Source organism: Haliotis rufescens, unplaced genomic scaffold (genome assembly GCF_023055435.1).
Source record: "Haliotis rufescens isolate VD_foot unplaced genomic scaffold, xgHalRufe1.0.p SCAF_3, whole genome shotgun sequence".
Classification (NCBI taxonomy): Eukaryota; Metazoa; Mollusca; class Gastropoda; order Lepetellida; family Haliotidae; genus Haliotis; species Haliotis rufescens.
The window spans coordinates 8,161,520-8,182,581 of record NW_025964001.1 but is presented as its reverse complement, the minus strand read 5'-3'; the positions used below and the strand labels follow the sequence as shown (position 1 = coordinate 8,182,581).

The 21,062-nt window shown below is 37.9% G+C and overlaps 1 protein-coding gene across 4 annotated transcripts in view; it reads left to right on the top strand.

Annotated features, from left to right (window-relative positions):
* Positions 1-21,062, top strand: part of LOC124127397 (TNF receptor-associated factor 3-like) — a 132,722-nt gene that overhangs the window by 40,978 nt on the left and 70,682 nt on the right. For 2 of the 4 annotated variants that reach the window (XM_048403652.1, XM_048403650.1), the window contains exon 2: positions 18,355-18,402. The gene's annotated coding sequence lies outside the window, so the exon portion shown is untranslated. Of the gene's footprint in view, positions 1-18,354; positions 18,408-21,062 lie in introns of all 4 variants that reach the window. The other 2 variants (XM_048403651.1, XM_048403649.1) reach the window with 1 other exon arrangement.

Genomic DNA, 21,062 nt, shown 5'->3' with positions numbered 1-21,062 from the left:
TTAATACATAGTATCCTTGTGTATTTTTGAGCATAATTAACAAATGTAACATAAACATTATGATTTTCCTGACAATCAGTCACTTACATAACAGTTTGATTCTATCTGTGATAATAACATTTAAAAGATACTGAAGTATATTGTTTTGTGTTATTCTTCGACGAATGTACTAACACAAATATTACTGCAGACATAGCAGGACACCATGTTTGTGTGTTACTCTCTGCCTTCCTGGGGCGGTTGAACTAGATGTCATCGAAGAGAGTGCTTATCTCTCTTAGGGGCCAGTTTTAGATATCACATTTCGCATTCTCAAAGCGAGGCCATTAAAACGCGGGAAAATGAAGAAAATGGGGAATACCCTGCTGAAAGTGTAGACTGACTAGGACCCTGATTCAATCCCTCCGCTGGACCCACCTCCGCAACACCCCACTAGGAAACTGATTCAATCAACGGCAGGACCCACCTCAGTGACACGACCCGAACAAGAGCAAGAACAAGAAAATTGTGACATTGATCTAGAACTGTGTTTTTGTGTGACTCAAACCCTATTTTATTCAAAGGCTGACTGTGCATTTTAGGTAAGCATCATTTCTTTTCTGTGTTAACATATGCATAACCTCATGGCTGACCATTCTGACAGATGGGGCATGCCATACAGTCTGAAGCAGCCACAGCAGTATCGCAAACCGAATCCCAAAGTCATTATCAAGCATGGTTGCCATAAGATACAAGATCCTATTGCGCAAACGTTCCATATAGAATAGTGACTATATTCTATAAACTATCTAAACAGATACATGATAAGTCAGGATAACAACACAAAGTATTGGCCTTGTTCTTCTATCTAGTTAAATTTTTCACCTGGGATCACTCAACCTTAGCTTGGTGAAATGGGTACGTTTACTTTTAATCTTCCAGTGTTTTTGATAGGGTTCAAGTTTCATTTCTGACTTAAATTTTCTATGTGTTCCAAGTTAGTTTCTTGAATATATTTTTCGGTTGACCTTGAAACGATAAGTGGAAAATGTCTGTAAACATTGATTGTAGGTCCTTCATAATGATGGAATAAATTAGATCACTTTCTTAATGTCAAATTTATCTAGGAGGCAAATGAATTTATATAATTACCATCCATTTTATTGTTGGCCATACTTACTGATTCATTAAAAGCATGTTTTAAAAACAATATTGGGATATTGTAAAATATGTCTGTAGAATTGTTTAATAGCTTTAATTACCTTAAACAGAAGGGAGATAAACCAAGCTCTGCCCTGCATGCCCAGGTGTATTTGTTGAGAAATTCCCAGAACACGTTTGCAAAGTTTGTTTCTAATATTTCAGGAGTAAAAGTATCCATATACTTGAGTAGAACCGAATCAATTCCCCATACCTCACAGTTATATAAGACAACTGCCTTAAAAATTCTGCAACAGACATTTGATCTAAATCATCTCTTAACAGGCTAGAAGAGAGCACATAGTAGGCCCTAGTTTTGTCCTTTTTTTTCAAGAGATTCTACACACTATAAAAGCGAAAGCTTCACGCGAGTAAAGAGAGTCCCGTGTATCTAATGATACCCCGAGTTGTACATATCAGGAACACTTCAGATTATATATGTAGACACCCATTAATTGACCATCGGTACAGACGTGTATATAGCAGCACAAATAAGTATACACACATACGACACGATACACGATATACATATGGGAGCAACCCCCAATATACAACATAGGTAAATGATGTTAACCACCTATTAAAAAAATCCAGCACAGAAAGGCACACGCGCATGGTTTATTATACTTGCACACCTTCCTCATCAAACCAGACAGAATCAACTAAGTCAATTAGAAAATATCTGAAACAGTAGGTGACACGGTATAGGTCCCAAAGTGTGAAAGTTAGGACAGAGAGCGTGAAAACCAAATGGAATAGTATGGAGTTACAAACTCATACTATGAAATCCGAGTGAGTGACGAGTTAAGAACGAATGAACTATAAGGGTTATGCTTGAGAATGGGTTATGAGGTGAGGTGTCAGCTGTCGGAACCAGGTACAGGCAACCCACAGACAAACGAGCCATCACGCCATTGTCTGTGGCCCTGGAGAGACACCAGTAGTTGTTGTGAGAAGGATTCAGTGGTAGTAGTTTAGTGAGAGAGAGAGAGAGAGGGTGGTGTCAGCTGTGAAGAAACAGGTACAGGACAACCGCTGACAAAAGAGCCATCACGCCATTGTCTGTGGCCCTGGAGAGACACTAGGTGTCATGTCGCTCTGCGGCAGGGTTAGCTGATGGATTCCACCGTCTACCTGTCTCTTGATCACGGACAGGTCCACAGGCGTGCTCGATACCCATTGGAGAGTGTTTAGAGCGAGCATTCACTCTCCTTTAAGTCCCGGTAGTATAGGGCCAGCTAACCTAAGGACAATTTGTGTAGTTGAAGACGTCGGATACAGGTAATGTGCGTAGGAGAGTAGTTAACACAAGGGATGTGTTTAGTAGTGTAGTGACTTGAGGATGAATGAGTGCATTGAGAGCACTATAAAGAGCGCCTGTGACCAACGACCTATAATGGAGCTATACCCAGTGTTACACATTTAATATAGTCAGTTGTTTATTTTTGACTCGTCCATTACTTTGAAATATCTACATTTAGATATAAAATGCAATTCTTCAGCATATATCCGGACTATAACATAAAATGCATTTCCTACCCATTATTAAGATTGTATTGTTCCACCTTGCACATTCGATGAGTGAATAATGACAACATGTTTCTAAACAATGACCAAGATAATTACAGTTTTCCTATAGGTTAGCGACATGGTCCCAATGCATTGTTATCCTTTCTGACTCCATGGAATATAACTTTATAGAGATGTATAGAACCATCACTTTATAGAATCAGAATTCTGTTACCCACTGCAAGCAGCCGAAGGGGCCGACCAGGCAATCCCTGTATCATGTCCATTTCGTCATTAAGACGCTGTATTATGTATTCCTATACATAAAGAACGAACTGTATCATTGTCCATTCAACCATTTACATACGGTTTCATGTATTAGTATTTATGCAAACTCAGGGTCGTCACGCTCAATTCATTACGACCCCCCGTAAGGACGTATGGAAATGTCCTTACGTCACAGCGGGGAGATGTATCAAGGGTAAAGAGATGCCAGATGGTATCTCACTAATTATCTGAATTGCTGGGTATATAAGTGACCAGACAAGAGGTCTGGGGGAAGAGTTTAGACCTGGCCTACGATTGTAGCACTACAGTCACCGTCTAAATAAACAGTTGTGGACCCTCAGACGGACTTGTGTTGTTCATGCCGAAGTCATCACTTAGATCATCCAACACTAAGTGTGATACAAGTTTAGATTATCTGGTTCTAACATTAACTTCAAGAATTACATTTTATCAAGAAATAAATTTAAGAATGCATGTAAACTAAAGAAAGCCAGATATGACATGGCGGATAAACCAGATGTAATGCGGGTGATAAATAATGAGGGTGTGACCACACGGGACTTATGGAAATTCATCAAACGCTACAACAGGCAAGGGAGGTCTGGCAGTGAAGCAATTTCACCAGAGGAATGGTATGATCATTTTCATCACTGCTCAACAACAGTAACTTTGATACTGACTCTGACTTCTGTGAACATGTACATAAATTTATCAGGGATAATGAAAATCACACAGCCTGTTGTGACAATGTTGAGGGTGTACAAGTTTTAGATAAGACTATTACTATGAAGGAAATTAGATTTGTAATTAATTATCTCCCCAACGGCAAAGCGCCAGGACATGATGGAATTTTAAATGAACATTTAAAAAGTGTATCTCATATACTTTTACCATATATCCACAGGTTTTTTAACAAGATATTATCTGTTAGAGTTTACCCATCACAATGGACAGAGGCAATAATATTTCCTATTCATAAAAAAGGTGAAAAAACAGATCCTAATAATTATAGGGGAATATCTTTGTTATCAGTAATTGGAAAGGCCTTTACCAAAATACTAAGTAATAGACTTGAAAAAGAAAAGCTGTATGAGGAACAAGCTGGCTACAGAAATGGATATAGCACCATAGTCAATATATTTGTATTACAATCAGTTATTCAGAAATACCTCTCCAAGTCAAAAGGGCGCTGCTATTGTTTATTCATAGACTTTTCGAAGGCATTCGACAGCGTCCAGCACCATTTATTGAAATATGTAAAGGTAAATTTTTCACAGTTATCTCATCTCTGTATAGTCAGCTAATATCATGTGTTCTAGTTAACAAGTCCTCACTGTTTGAGTTCTTTGAGTGTACAATAGGAACCAGGCAAGGGCGTATGATAAGCCCACTGTTATTCACTCTGTTTTTGAATGAGCTAGTAGATAATTACAGGTTTAATGATTGCAAGGGTATTTTTGTCAATGAGTATGCTGAAAACATCACTTTGATAATGTTTGCAGATGATATTGCTAATGTTGGAGATTCTGTTAGAAGGTTACGGCACCAGATAGATTGTCTAGCCGGATTTTGCAGTCAGTATGGGATGAGGGTTAATTTGGAGAAAACGAAAGTCATGGTATTCCGAAGAGGTGCTATAGTAACAAAAAAAGGAAAAGTGGTATTATGATGGTATTCCTCTGGAAGCAGTATCCGCTTATAAGTATCTTGGTGTGTTTTTCACCCCTAAGCTCTCATGGAGTTTGGCAAGAAGTACCCTGGCACAACAAGGAGAAAAAGCTCTGTTTATTTTGTTTGGATTATTGAAAAAGTCTAAGCTTAACATTAAAGAGTCCTTGTTTCTATTTGATAGGATGGTTTCTCCAGTCTTATGTTATGCATCATGTGTTTGGGGATTTGAAAGTGACCAAGTTATAGAAAATGTGCACTTCAAATTTCTTAGAAAAGTTTTCCATGTTAATTCAAACACTCCAGCAGCAGTCTTGTATGGGGAGCAAGGACGGTATCCATTACATGTAACAACCATGTTCAATTCAATTAAGTATTGGCTGAAAATATTAAACATGTCCACAAATAGGTATCCTAAGGCTTGCTATCTGAGGTTATATCAGTTAGATGGGGCTGGTAGAGCCACATGGGCAACTAGAATAAAATATCTGTTGAACATACTTGGATTTGATCTAGTTTGGTTTGAACAGGGTGTTGGTGACGTAACCCACTTCCTTAGAATTTGTAGGGAAAGGTTGCAGGATTGTTGGAAACAAACATGGGCACTATCTATAAGTGAAACAAGTAAGCTTAATAATTTTTCCATTATCAAATCAGTGTTGGCGCCTGAAAGGTATTTGCACAATATGAAGAGTAAAAATTTAAGAATTGTTCTTAGTCGATTCAGATGTGGTAACCACAAACTGGCTGTTGAAATTGGGCGGTGGGGAGGAGTTGCTAGAGAGGATAGAGTATGTAAATATTGTTTTGATAATCTGAGTGTATCATTTGTGGAGGATGAAGTTCATTTTATTACATCATGTTACTTGTATAACAAGTTCAGAAATATGCTTTTGCCAAGTATTTGCACTAGTAATCTTTGTACTCTTGATAAATTTGAGAAAGTTATGACAGATAATTCTTTGTCAGAATCTTTAGCACTGTATATTGTTAAATGCATGCAGGCAAGGCAGGTTTATCTCAGAAGTTAAAGGGAGACAACTTTATATATAGTTTACGAGTGCTTCACTTACTTTTGATGATTATAGCAGATCTTTTCTTAATGATTGTAATTGTTGTTTGTAATTTAAAATTGTTGTGACTTGATTATATACACATGTACTCTGGGCTGGAGGCCTTTATTACAGAATAAAAGAGTCTTGAAGTCTTGAATGGGAAATGTGATCATTTTTATGTTCAATGGGTCCAATATACTGTTTGGAACAGGGTACAAATTTTGCTCAAAAGTGAGCAGGCTGGTTTTCTTTAAACTCAGCAGTTCGGCATTCCACTGTCTGAAACAGGCCAGTTGGTGATTGGCAGCTAGTGATTAATTGTTACCAGCTATTGCTGGACTAACAAACGACACACTATTCTAAGATGCATTGACAAAAATTATTGAAAGCTTACTTTGTCTTGTAGTCGAGTGCCCGGAGAGCTGAAGGTCCGGGGTTCGATCCTCGCGTTATACCAAAACAATTTAAAACGGCACTTGGCACACCTGGCGTTCGGCATTAAGGGGCTTAAACAAGGACTGGTCGGCTATATACTGGGTCTAAGTGGGATTTTCATGTTAAACTGAGGAATAATACCTCAGTGGGCTAGCACTATAAAATCGACATTAATCCGGACAAGTACAAACAGCCACACACACCTCGTGCATACACGTCCCTATATATGTGCAATAATCTTGGACAAGACGGTAAAACCCATTTCACCTCATCTCACCTCTTATCATAGGGACTATACATTTTATTATCACTTCATGAAGTCTCTTTAACAATTTCAAAATACTGCAAACTAAATTTAAATTTAGGCATGTTGTAAAAGTCTACAGAAAAGGATTGTATTAAGAATGCCATTGTTAGGAATAAACTCCATACCTCTCTCTATCTTTAATTTGAAGTAATTAAACAAATATTATCAAACTTTGTAATAATCTGAAGGTATAATAATGACAGTAATAAAATAATTAAAATTATATTACTTATCCCTTAACTGAAGTAGTACTCTTGACACTATAATTTGATGACGAAATCTTTGAAAGTTTTTAACATACATAACATTATCAATATCGTACAACCAGTTCAGGAAACAGTGAAGTACATCAAGTACATTTCAATAATGTCTTCTTGGGACACCATACACAAGCACTACTTCAAGTAGAGGGAAGATTCACTTATAAATGACAAGTAAAATTGTCACATAGGCAAGCACATTTCCATTCAATGCATGTTGCGATTTCATATTTTATTTCAGGAAAGAAGAGGATAAACTTTCCTGCTTTTTTTATTTCATAGAAGTTAGATCAACAGGTGAAGTTAAGTTTTTGAAGATAGCAAATGGTAGTTTTCGATCGAACTCACACCAGCCAACACTGCATCATGGAATTCTTAGTCTACAGTCTTCGCGTTTTCGTTTGATGATTAGCTTTTACAAGAAGAAGAAGAAGAAGAAGAAAAATAGTTTAATTAAGTGTCCAGCGGTGTATACATAAAATTACATCAATTTATACAGAAGGTAAAATATATTAAAAGAGATACATCGCCCGGCCAGCGTGGGCCTATTAGACACTAATGTTCTTAAAAGCACTGCAAGTGCTAAAATAGTTATAGTGGACAGTGATGAATTTATTTATTAATGGTGCACAAAATACATGATAAAAGTATAATACTCGTAAATTTTATAACAGGCATTGCTATACAATGACATGTTTTATAAAATATACAGAGGCATACAATACTGGAATGGGTTTATGACACGTTGTTGTATAACCTACGTTTGTACATGGATTTAATTAGTGCAGCTACAGAATAGGATAAATTATCGCACTTCAGAAAGAATGTGGTTTGATCTAAAGGGGTCATGAGACAAAAATTTGGGCAAAGAGACGAAGCATAACCCCAAACATATTCTCGTTGATCTGCATAAAGATTACACGTTGTTAAGAAATGAACCTCGTCTTCGATACTGTTTGTATTACAGTTTTACAAATACGATTATGTAAGGGAATTTTTGGTTTCAAGAAACGACCAAGTTCAATTTCCAGAGGGAGGGTACCACATCCAAATTTAGCCTGTTTTCATCTGCCAAACTCAGCCTTTTCCAGAAACGTACTATCTCAATTTTTTGCTTTGTATAGTTAGATGACCAGCCCATTTCCCCCCTTACTGCCAAATTAGGTGTTTTGTTGCCTACTCCCAAGAAAAAGCGGCAAGCTCTATTTTGGATAGCGTTAATGCAACTAAATTCTTTGGTGCCCCAAATAGCTGAACCATATGATAAAATTGGTTGAACTAAGTTATTGTATAATGTAGTGAATACATCATAATCCATGCCGCCCACCGCTTTAAACTTACTGATAATTACCCCAAGTGCCCTACTGGCTGATTTAGATATTTCTTTTGCTGTATAATTCATATCTAAGTTTTCATGTAACCAAAGCCCAAGATACTTATATGAATGAACAATTTCTATATTTTCCGCACCACAAGTAAAGTGATAGGATGACTTAACAGAGGATATATTACGATAATGAACAATTTTCTTTATTTCACTATTTATTTGAAGGCGGCATTTCCTGCACCAATTGTCGACACAGGTTAACATTGATTGTAATGACTTTTCGTCGGGTGCTAAAAGAGCGATATCGTCGGCATACAATAAAATACTGGTTATAGAATTATCAACCTTTATTCCGCATTTAAGATCATCAATTTCTTTAACTAGATCATTGATAAAAACAGAAAAGAGCATAGGCGTCAGAACACAACCTTGTTTTACACCGCTAAATACAGCGAAGCTGTCAGTCATTTTACCATTTATAAAAACTCGAGAGGTATTATTTTCATATAGCGATTTAACTGATCGGAAGAACTTTCCGTTTACTCCCAATCTATGTAATTTATACCAAAGACAGTCGCGGTTCACTCGATCAAAGGCTTTCATGGCGTCGATATAACAGACGTAAGTTGGGAGCTTAACAGATTTACGGTTTTTGATAATGGAGAATAAAGTATAAATGTGTTCCATTGTACTTCTTTTACTGCGGAAGCCGTTTTGCTCTTCTGTCAAAATATCATTTAATTCAAACCATCTAGAAAAACGAGTATTTAAAATATCCGCGTATAACTTACATGGTATTAATATTAAAGAAATTCCGCGGTACGCTAATGGGTCACGTGGGTCGGTTTCAGCTTTTTTAATAGGATAAATTAAGCTATGACGCCAAATATTAGGGCAAACATTGTTGTTAAAACAGTATGAGAATATGCGCAATAACACATCAATACAGTAGTTATTTTTTAATGCCTCGGCAGGTATAAAATCTAACCCAGCAGCCTTACCACATTGGAAGTGGTTATCATGGAACTGCTCATATATGTCGCCATTGTATAGTTTACAATAATCAGATTTCCATTTATCCAAAACTTTGCCCTTATCAGAGAAACCGTCCCATTTTCCACAACTTCCCAGGGAATAGAAGTACTCCTATCATTAACTATTCCGATTTTCCCGATAGCCTTCCAAAATTCCCTGGAATCCTTATCCTTATATTTATTAAGAAGTGTTTGTTGTTGTTGTCTCTGGTAAGACCGCTTCCGAGCCCGGAGCATTTTGCCAAAAGTTTTACGTTTAGATAAATAGTCACTTTTGAGTGATTTTCTACGAAATGGCGATTTACATTTTAATCAATCACGTTCGGCAGTAGAGACTGTATCCCACTGAGCTTGTAGGGCGTCACACCAGTAAGGTTTGTAAACCGAGTTACCCTTTTTACAAAAATGCTTATATCGGGACACTTCCCCTATCTTGTCGAGCTCTATATACATACAATTCAAAAACTCGTCATATACAGCGTCAACATCACGCTGGTCACCAAGATGCGATTCAATATACCAATAGTATCATTTAGGCGTGAAACGCAATCTTCATTTAACAAAAAATCACCATGAATTTTGCATTGATCATAACGCTTATATTCTTGCTCACTGTAAACTGGCAATGGCTCACCAATCATATCATTCCTGGCTGGCAAAGGTAAAGCTATTTCGGACAACAGAACAGAATGATCGGGTACAGCGTCAGGCACATTCGGCCCGGTAATAAGTGATGACATCTTAATTACTTTAAAGTCTTTAAATCTGGCCAAGTCCTCGTGTGCTGTAACCATGTAGTCCACAACTGAGCATCCGTTTTTAATGTAGGTAAAATCCTCGCGTCCACGAGGAAGTCTATGAAAGAGGCGCCTTGAGCGTTCAGTGTAGTGTCAATTACTTCACGTTCTTCAATATTGTCTACTCCTTCTATGTAGTCTTTCTCGGATCCAACACGAGCATTGAAGTCGCCACATATACATGGTATTCCATAGTTTTGATATAAGTAATATTTCTCAAGTAGGGTATTGAAGAAAGCTTCTGCCTTGGTGGCTCGCGTAGAGCCGGCTGGAGGCAGATAACAAAAGCACAACACAAGATTGACGTCTCTCGCCGAGTTAGATGAGATCTTGAACCATATCATATCCTCTGTTTCTGCATCTAATATAGTAACACTGAATTTTTCTAAAAAACTTGTTTTAAAAAACGCACCCACTCCTCCTGAACCCCGTTTGGCCCTTACGTTTATAGTACGGCGATTTTTACCATACCATTTGTAACCATCAACACAAAGACAATCACGGTGTTTCAAAAATGTTTCACATAACCCAGAAATATCGCAGTCCATCTCATTTAAAACTGACTCTCTAAAACGACTATTATCATTTACATATTTAGACCACCCACAAGAGTTCCACAACCCTAGCCGCACAGTATCCTATTCTTTTGCTATAACTAATCGGTTAACCGGGGAAACGTAATTTCTTGTTTTGTCCACACTCGTTTATCACCGTTCGTTAGTTCGAACGCGAAATTAGTTCTTCTTGGGACATAGCTGCATCGACGTACACTTTCGCGTAGTCTTTACTGTTCTTCAGTTTCTTTTTGTGTGCATCAAAGTCACGTTTTAAAGCCTCAGTTTCCTTCTTAAGCGCAGCAGCAAGTTTTTGGGCCGCCCTATCTTCATTTTCTGACAACTGTTTCGAAAACTGAATTCTCATGTGGTCAATTGCAGCTAGAATGTCGGGAGTTACTTGCCTCGTTACTCGCGCAAGTATGTGTCGACAACTGTTCACAAGAGTTTAACGTTTCTTCACTGTTAGTTCTCGGTCTCTTTGCAACAGACGGTTCACAATTATCCCCAGTACATTCCGTTACGTTTGGTTGTGTCATAACTGCATCGACGAAATCACCCGCCTCGTTGATATACTGGGCCGTCATTGAAAAGTTCAAAACAACATTAAAAGTTTCATAAATGCCCAATTCGCTACACAAATTAATGTAGACGTTTCAAATACTGTTTGTTTGAATTGATTGTGGTACCTTTGGTGATGGATGACTAATTTTCAACTTGATTTTGAAACGATTTATCGTCTTCGTGAAGGGCGGTTGTCGAAGCACGTCTTACAGCTCAAAGGCAGGGATACTCGCATAAATGTCCTGACGCATTTTAGGTCAGCTGTCTTGATTCGAATTAACGTTGTGTCTAATTTCATGATTTACAATATTCATGAAGAACATTTAATGTCTTCCGTCCTCGTAAGGTTTTTGCAGAATATAAACTTAAAATAAAGTCCTACCTTCCTCTTCACAAAGTGCCCGATAAACATTATTTTTTTTATGCAGCCTAAGATTCTGAAAATATGATTTGAGAAAATAAAAACACAGTACAAACAATGATAATTATTTAATTTTGTTTAGTTAATAAGTTTTTAATCAGATTTTACCTTTGCATATCAAGGTGGGACTTCCTAGGTCTTTCAAGTCATTGACGGTATACCGACAGTGACCAGAGTTATCTGTGTAGAATTAAGGTCTTCAGAATCAGCGCGTTCATCATTTAGTTTGATTTTCAACTTTCAATGTGAGACATATATAAACCTACGTTTTGTATTCTCCCATTGTGACCGCCTGTTGGATGGACGTGTAGCGATGTCAAGATTCCATTCTTCTCCGACTTTTTAACGACTCAAAGCGAACCCCATTTCTTTTGTTGGTAATGGAGAGCATCAGATACTATCCTATACTTTTTACACATATTCCTCTTGTTCCATTTTTGATCGGAATGTATGTGGTTAGATAACGTCGCAACAAATAGTTCTGCAATAACGGGTGGGGGATGAGGGAGGGTGAGAAAGTGAAGAAGGGCGGAATAGTCTTTGATTAACAACAAGCACGGAATGCTCGTGCACAATCAAAACTGTTTGTTTGAATCAGGAAAACATGTCTTGAACGTGAACAAAATACAACCCATTATAAAACGCATAGCATTTGTCAGCGTCAAACGCTTACATATTTTAGGCTAAATCATTGAAAGAAATGTTTCTAATCGTGGGTTATGTTAATTTTGGTTGGTTTGTTGTTTTACGCCGATAGTCATTCGTAACATGTATTACTGTTTTGGTATTATGTCAAACCAACTGCTTCATAAGTACTTCAAAATAACCAGCGGTCTGTAAATAATCGAGTCTGGATGCAATATAAAAACATACTAAAGGTAAAAATGCTGTGTGTAAAACTGTGGTGATTTTTTTTATTTGGGTCGTACATGGCTAGCCCCACAGCCACGGAGTAGTACATCACACTTTATCATCCAAAACTGGATTCCACAGGAGATATTGCTTGGATTAGATCAAGCGATATCTACACTGTAGATATCGCTGCAGTGAAATTACATCACAATGCTTTGCAGACCATAGTGACGTCACCGGTTACCATGACGTCACAATCAAATGACATCACTAATGGCTCTGCTACTGAAGCTGTTAGCAATACTTTTTACACTGAAAACACTGCTAATTACTGTCTACAAATTGAAAAAGTTGGAAGAATGATGTTGGATGATAAATAAAATCTCACCCTCGTGTCTTTTGATATCAAATATATCAACACTCGTTGATAAAAGTTGCAAAAATCCTCGGCAAGCCTCGGAATTTTTCCACTTTTATCAACTCGTGTTGATATATTTGATATCAAAAGACACTCGGGTGAGATTCTCTATATACACTCACCGCTAGTGAAGAGGATCTCGGGAAGCAATGGAAGGAGCGCCATTTCCCCAACTCGGACTCGGAACTTTCAGGTCCGAAATAGAACTCCCTCACAGCCCCGTCTACACAATTTGGAGGATCGACTTGATCGAACAATTTGGAAATATGAGCTAACACGGGGACGTTAGGCTTTAGTTTGGTTCGGGAGGTGTGTTTCTTGACTTGAAGGTGTGTGGGTGGGGGTGGGGGAGGGGCAGTTAGTTGTAGCGCTTAGCACCCAATACATGTCTACCCAGAGCTAATATGCCAGTCCCCGAAGAGGGGGTTACATTTATCTCTAACGGGATGCAAATACTACGTACAAAAATTGTACCTGGGGTACTTCTGCCAAGTAGAAATACTGGTCCAAATACTTCTTTACAACGGGCCAGAAACTAAGGGGAAATTATATCACCACATATAGACTTATCTGCAATCAAGTCCTATATCAGGAGAACGAAGTAGGCCACTGCTGTAAATCATAGTGTAACATTGCACCCTACCCTCGCCGGATATATAACGAGTACCCGCCCCGAGTTCCGTCGCCCCGGCAAAATTCGAACTTCGGATATATTAAAACTTTGATCAGAGTACGAGTGTTTTAACCGCTATGCTGGTTTAAATCAAATTGGGGGTCCTAATACTATGGAGATCAAATTACTATGGGTCCAATTATTTTAGGTGAGGGGGTCCAATGGCCACAGACGAGCCATAGTACCATGGGATGGGAGTCCAATTACTATGATTTTTATCCCCCGCCGGGCCAGATTGGCCGAAGGGGGATTATGTCGTGGCGCAGTCCGTCCGTCCGTCCGTCCCACAGAGGGTACTAAGCTTGTGAAATCAACTCCTCCTACAGTTTCCAGAGAATATCCCTGAAACTCTACACACAAGATGTCGACATGTTTATGATACGCATATCGCAGTCCCGTTTCATTTCGACTAATTTTGACAGAGTTACTGCCCCAGTTTTACGGAGCTTCATTTGCCTAATTGTGAGGGAGGGTACTAAGCTTGTGAAATCAACTCCTCCTACAGTTTCCAGAGAATATCCCTAACTCTCTACACACAAGATGTCGACATGTTTATGATACGCATATCGCAGTCCCGTTTCATTTCGACTAATTTTGACAGAGTTACTGCCCCAGTTTTACGGAGCTTCATGAAATCTACTCCTCCTCCAGTTTCCAGAGAATATCACAATATCTAACTATAACTATAACTATAGTTAGTTTCTTTTTTAAGGCTTTTGTGGGTGAGCTACATCCTTATGGCATTAGCATTCAGACTGGATTACTCCCAACAAAATGTTCTGCACAATTTGTTTCAAATGCAGTGCCATCTACAGTTGTTATTTCATAAAATACAAAGACAATATAAACTCGTTAAAACAATTCATGCGGGGGATGCTGTGCTCTCAGAGTACTCTTGTTTTATCGTAGAAGTACCGTGGGGTCCAAATACTTGTTTTACAACGGCTCACCCATCAAGCCATCCTTCTACCACCAGTCACACAGATGCTCCGACCTGTCTCAGAACGACGACTCCCGACATCGCCTAAACAAGATGAAGATTGCAGCATATCGTTTATCAGACAATCTCTCACAGAGAGAAGAATTTCGGACAGGACTGCTAACATCATACTTCAATCCTGGCACAAATCAACTCGAGGTCAATATGCAACCTATATCAAGAGATGGATTAGCTTTTGTAATCAAAAGGAAAGTGATACATTGTGTCCTATTGTGATAGATGTGCTAGATTTCTTTACGACACTGTACTGTGATCAAAACCTTGGTTACAGTGCCTTAAATACGACAAGGTCAGCTCTATCCAGTGTATTAACCCTAGAGAGTGCCAATATTGGCTCTCATCCTCTCATTTACCAGATTCACGAAAGGCGTGTTTGAGATACGCCCATATCTACCACCGAACAGTGTGACATGGGACACTATAGTCTAGTGCTGCAGTGCCTGAAAACGCTGTCCCCAGTGCAGGACTTGTCCTTGAAAGTTTTGACTTTGAAGCTTGTTGCAGATTTATCTCTGCTACGAGGCCAGGGGTTGCAAACTCTGCAAAGTTGAGACATAAGTGTAACATCGAGTAGTTTTTGTTTTGGAATAGCTTGTTTGCTTAAGCAGTCGAGACCTGGTACTCTTTTTGGAGAAATCTCACTCCCAGCCTACCCTCCAGATACAGACTTGTGTGCTGTGACAGTCATAAATGAATACCTCTCGTCATATAATCTACATCAACCTTCGACTTTCTAATTCGTTACATCTTCGCTTGACAGTTACTGTGGTTGTACAAGCTCAGGGGCCAATGTGGGGTATTCCTAGGAAGTCACCCACAAGCTAAAGCTTATGCTTACCGATTAATATTCAATCAATCTTTATTCATGGTACTTATGAGGCCAAAGGCCTCTAGTACATTGTCTGGGGCGTGTTACAAATTCATACATTTTCTTAGTTTCATGGCATGATAAATGAACATTGAAACATTTCTGATAGTTTCTGTACAATCACAAGTCATTAATTTACAACATTTGTTACCGTTTGGGTTGCGGTAGAAAAAGTTATTTAGATATTTTGCTCTTAAATCTTTATACACTGGACATACACATAAAAAGTGATATTCATCTTCAATACAATCAGTTTTACAAATCCTACAAAGTCTAATTCTCTTGCAATACCTTCATATCTGCCTGTTTCAATAAATAGATCATGTGAGCCCCAAAGAAATCGAGAAAGACATGTTCTAAACTTATGTAAATTTACACTTAATAGATAAGGTTCTAGTATAATAGTAGTCTTAAATGTAGTGTAGTAATTTGCGTTTCTAGAACTGGACAAAGAACCATGCCATTTTTGAATGTACATATCTTTTAAAGTCTGTGTCAAACGGGAGAAGAAATGTTGTGGCATATCTACATGTTGCTGTAACCAAATATATCCACATCCACATTCGTATAACATGTTTTTAACTTTTGATACCCAATTTTGTTTCCCATGGCTGTCGTAAAGAAGCATCATATTATAGCATTTTCTCTGGTATCTTGAAGATGGCATATTTAATAGCTTGACCCAGTATTCAATAACCTTTAAATAACTATTGATATACATGGGAAACCGCATTCACCATATACCCTTGCGTTTTCTGTGCTAGATTTTACCCACAAGAACCTTTTACATGCATATAAATGTATTTTCTCTATAACATCCAAATGTTTTAGGCCCCAAATTTCTGATCCATACAATAGAATCGGGCTTAGTTTTGTATCAAATATTTTAAAATAGACATCATATGTAATATTGTCCAGAACTCTACGACTTTTTAATATGCCTACAAAAAGTTTCTTGGCTTGCAATGAAATGTTATGTGCATTCCTTGACCAAGTTAATCTACATGTAAAACACAAGCCTAAGTATTTATAAAATGGAACAACAGGCTTCCCTCTGTAAAGCCATTTTTCTTTTCTGGATATGTTACCACCATTTTTAAAAACTACAACTTTGGTTTTATCCATATTTACAGTAAGTTTTTACCCGTCACAATAACTCTCTAATACATGTATTTGCTTTTGCAAGCCAGGTAATGTGCTCGAGAACATGACTATATCGTCAGCGAAAAGAAGCAGAAATAATTTAATAGATTCGGGGTGTAGTTGTATTCCATCAGTGCAATTTTGGGGGATTTGATATGCTAAATCATTTATGAAAAAGGAAAATAAGAAGGGACTTAATATACACCCTTGTCGGACACCCATGCTACTTACAAAAGTATATAGCGCCATTGTTCCGGACACACACCTTCACCTTTTTATATAAAGAGCATAATAACTTTCCAATTTTGCTACTTAGCCCATGTCTTTGAAAGAGGGACCACAACTTATCTCTTTTTCACAGATGCAAAAGCTTTTGCAAAATCTATGAATACAGCATATAGCTTCCCTCGTTTCACTGATAGATATCTCTGAATTATAGAATATAGGATAAAAGCATTGTCAGTGGTGGAGTATCCTTTTCTAAAACCTGCTTGTGACTCACTTATTTTATCCAAAGAATCCGCCCAGAAAACAAGTCTCTTATTAATAATTGAAGTAAATATTTTACTGAATGTACTTATGCCTCTATACTTATTAACATCGCTGTTTGCGCCCTGTTTGTGAAGAGGAACAATAATGCCAACTGTCCAATTATCTGGAAAATATGATCTCTCTGAAAGGATATTAAAAATAAGTTCTAAATATGGTATTAAAATATATGAGGAATGTTTAAAAAACTCTGCTGTCACATTATCATTTCCAGATGCCTTATTATCTTTAAGGTTGGATATGCTGTCAATAATTTCTTCTTTAGATATTAGACATTCAAGAATATCATCTGTTACACTGTCGACTTTATCTTCGTTGAATTTCATGTCAAATAAATTGTTATCGTCATGGCTAAATGGAACTGACAACAGTTCCTGGAAATGCTCAAACCAGGCTTGAATATCAATGTCATTTTTGCAATATCTATTTGGTTTAATGGCTTTTAGCGATGACCAAAATGTTTTAGAATTATCTATGCTTGATTCCAACAGTTTCTGTTTTTGATAGAAATATTCTGTCTTTTTTTTCTTACAAACATCGTTGTACTGATTTCTTACTCTATTATAGTCGGTTAGTGATCCTCTGTCCTTATTCTTTCTAAAATTATTTAAACGTCTACATCGTTCCTTTTTAACTACCAGGACAGAATAGCCAGGGGGAAATTGTTTATACACCGGGGTGACTTCCCCGGAATGAGCCCCCAAGGTGCATACAGCATCATGTGCAAGCACGTTGGGATATGCTTCAGTACTCCTTCTATACACTGGAATGGGCTGTGCCAAACCCACAATGTTGGTACCGAGGAAGGTTCTACACGAGCAGAATGGTTGAAATGCCAACTGCTTCTCTGAAGCACAACTTCAATTGTGATGTTGCTTTGTACTTCATTATGATATCAGTTGATAATGTGTGATGCCATTTGATAATTCACTGTGCTATTTGAAGGTTTAGTATCATTGTGCCTGCATGTCAATGTGCCTACAGTCCAATGTTCATACAGCATCAGACCCGTGAATATCCGGGGTAGAATAGGTCTTCAGCAACCCGTGCTTGCCGTAAAAGGCGACTATACTTTTCGTAAGAGGCGACTAAAGGGATCGGGTGGTCAGGCTCGCTGACTTGGTTCATGCATGTCATCGTATCCCAATTGCGTGGATCGATGCTCATGATGTTATTCACTTGATTGTCTGGTCCAGATTATTTACAGACCGCCATCATATAGCTGGAATATTGTGTGCGTAATTAAACAACAAACAAACCAATCATACAGCATTACGTGTACACACAGGAATGGCAAGTACCAGCTTTTCAATGTATGACGTGTTCCTAATTTGGAGGTAAATCAGTAAAATGTATCAATACAACCACCGAATCAAAAATAGTTTTGATGATGGCTTAGGCAGTTTGGAAAAATACCCTCCCTGAAAATGCATGAACTATCTTTTGTTCTCAGGTAGAAATAAGCGCATCCACAAACGAGAAGAACAGCCGCATGGAAAAGGTAAGGTAAGAACATGAATCAGATCTTAGTTCTCGTTACCGCTAAACAAAGATCTGAGGACACCCCATTACGGGTCACGTCACACCATACCTTGCGCGAACTTTGACGGACCACTGGAATGACTGACAAGAAGTTGACATTAGCCAATAAGAAGGAAGCTTTCTCCAGCTTTACGGCACTAATTTCAAATTGGCGACTACCCTTCGAAACATATTTTGACAAATTCTCGAGACAAAAAAGGAAACCCGAACAAAAGAACATTCTGGAATGGCTAATAGATGGTCTAGCTTGTATGGATTCGGTCGTTAAGTCCGTAACTATCGTTCGGAATACCCGAGGTTGCATGATTAGAAATCACATTCCGACTGTCACTTTCATGATCTGGTAAGCGACGGTTATTGGTCGGATGGAAGGTCGTTCTGACGTGATACCTAATGGGGTGTCCTCGGATCTTTGTTTAGCGGTAGCGAGAACTAAAATCTTATTTTAATGAGATTGGGTGAAGATACTCACCATACTTTCAGATGTACAACTACATGTATTGCTAGAGTATCACAAAAGCGTTTTTAACAATATGCAATATGTTTGTAAACAAAAAAAACTGTGGTCAGTCCCAAATCATGAAGCACTTTACAACCTGTAAATCCATAGTGACAATGCAAACATGTTAGCAACGACATGTTTTATTCATGATTTCAAATCTGCATCAACAATATGCATACAACCAAAAAATACTAATCAGAAGTTAGATGAATCAATTAGAATACAGGGGAATATATATGGTATATAGCACCAATTATTCTTCAGATCGAAAATGTGTTAATCCGGACAATGTGATATAAGGCACGGTGCAGTCCGGATCACACAGGTTTCACTGTAAAGGTGAAAAAAAAATGATATCACATATCACACACACACATATATATATAGCCACACATCATATTTATATTTATAGCCACACATCATATTTATATTTATGGCCAACATCAAATAAAAATTTATATTGATGTGTGGCTATACATAGATCAGGGAACACATCGATCCACGTGGCAGTTGTAACGCAGTCAACCCGTTTCAGGATTTGCGTGTACTCTGTGTGTTTCTACCGGTTTGCTGTTATGAAATTCTATAAGTCCGGCGGTTATAACTTGGGTTCATTTGTAAGTTAATTTCTAGTTCCACTTTAATTCTATACTTGATTATGTGAGCGTTATGTACATCCATGTATGTATATGAAAGCAGAAAAGTGTACTTACTTAATATGCTGTAATAATATATCCATACCAGCACAGAACAGAATTGATGAATTGGTAGTATTTATCAAGTTATCCAATTGTTAAGAAAGAGAAGCACATATAATCCAAGTCGTTTGAAATCACCACGCGACTCTACATCACATGTTCCATGTTTGTCTGTAATGAATGGTAGAACAGCAGTTGTTGGATCGTCTATCCGGAGAACGGAAGCTATATGGCTGGATAACCGGTGGCCAAGCACTATAATAGTCCGTTCGGACACTAACATGAGCAGATATAACGATGCCGTACAAATGGAAATCCCAAAAATAACAAATTAAGACAAGAATGATACTATGTACTATGATATTAGGGTCATACTTTACAAGCTAAAACATTTAGTTTAGCTGATATATTTAATTAGAAACAACCCATTAACAAGCAACGGACAGAGAAATGATAATAAATAACAGCATTTGATCTATATTAAGAGTGTCACGAAACTCGTGCTTGTTCGCAGGAAAAAACAAACTGACCTGGCGCTAAGCTCGTCACTACCGTCACTACTGCTGTTATCAAGTGAAATGACGATGTGATATAAATAATCATGATGTGGATTTTACTTGGTATGGTCTTGTCACTAATGGTCCTGAAGTATTGAATCCGAAAAGTATTGTGCGCACACAATGATTATGGATACCGTCATTGTGATTCATCATCACTCTCTGTAGTCAGAAATCGTGTTGAGATAACTGATTCTTATCATGGAGAATAATGAAACAGAAGATTATTCACATGTACCTGGGCTTAAATACGGAAAATATGCAAAAACGACTAAAGATTTCATTTCTTTCAGTGTTAATGAGCCAATTGTTTCAAATTCAAAAGTACAGTAATACCAATGCATCACTTAAACACTAAAACACCATGAATTACGATAAATTTTTGAATTTAGGTTGTTGGTTGGTGTTCTACGCCGAACCCAGCAACATTCCAGCTATATGACGGCGGTCTGTAAATAATCGAGTCTGGACCAGACAATTCAGTGATTGATATCATGAGCATCGATCCACGCAATTGGGATCGATGACATGCATCAACCAAGTCAGCGAGCCTGACCACCCGTTCCCTTTAGTCGCCTTTTACGACAAGCATAGTCACCTTTTACGGCAAGCATGGGTTGCTGAAGACCTGTTCTACCCCGGATCTTCACGGGTCGATATCATGAGCATTGAATTTAGGGGACCATTGTGTCTTACACATCTGAAACAGCACAAAGTCTGAAAAAGTAAGATTTATCTGTGTAATACCATCACATTCCATGTGTTTTGAAACATCTGCTAGTGGTGGATCACTCGAAATTTATTTCTTAGTTTAAGCCCATTGCTTTATCTTGTCTTTATGTCAATGCGCTCAAAAAACCAA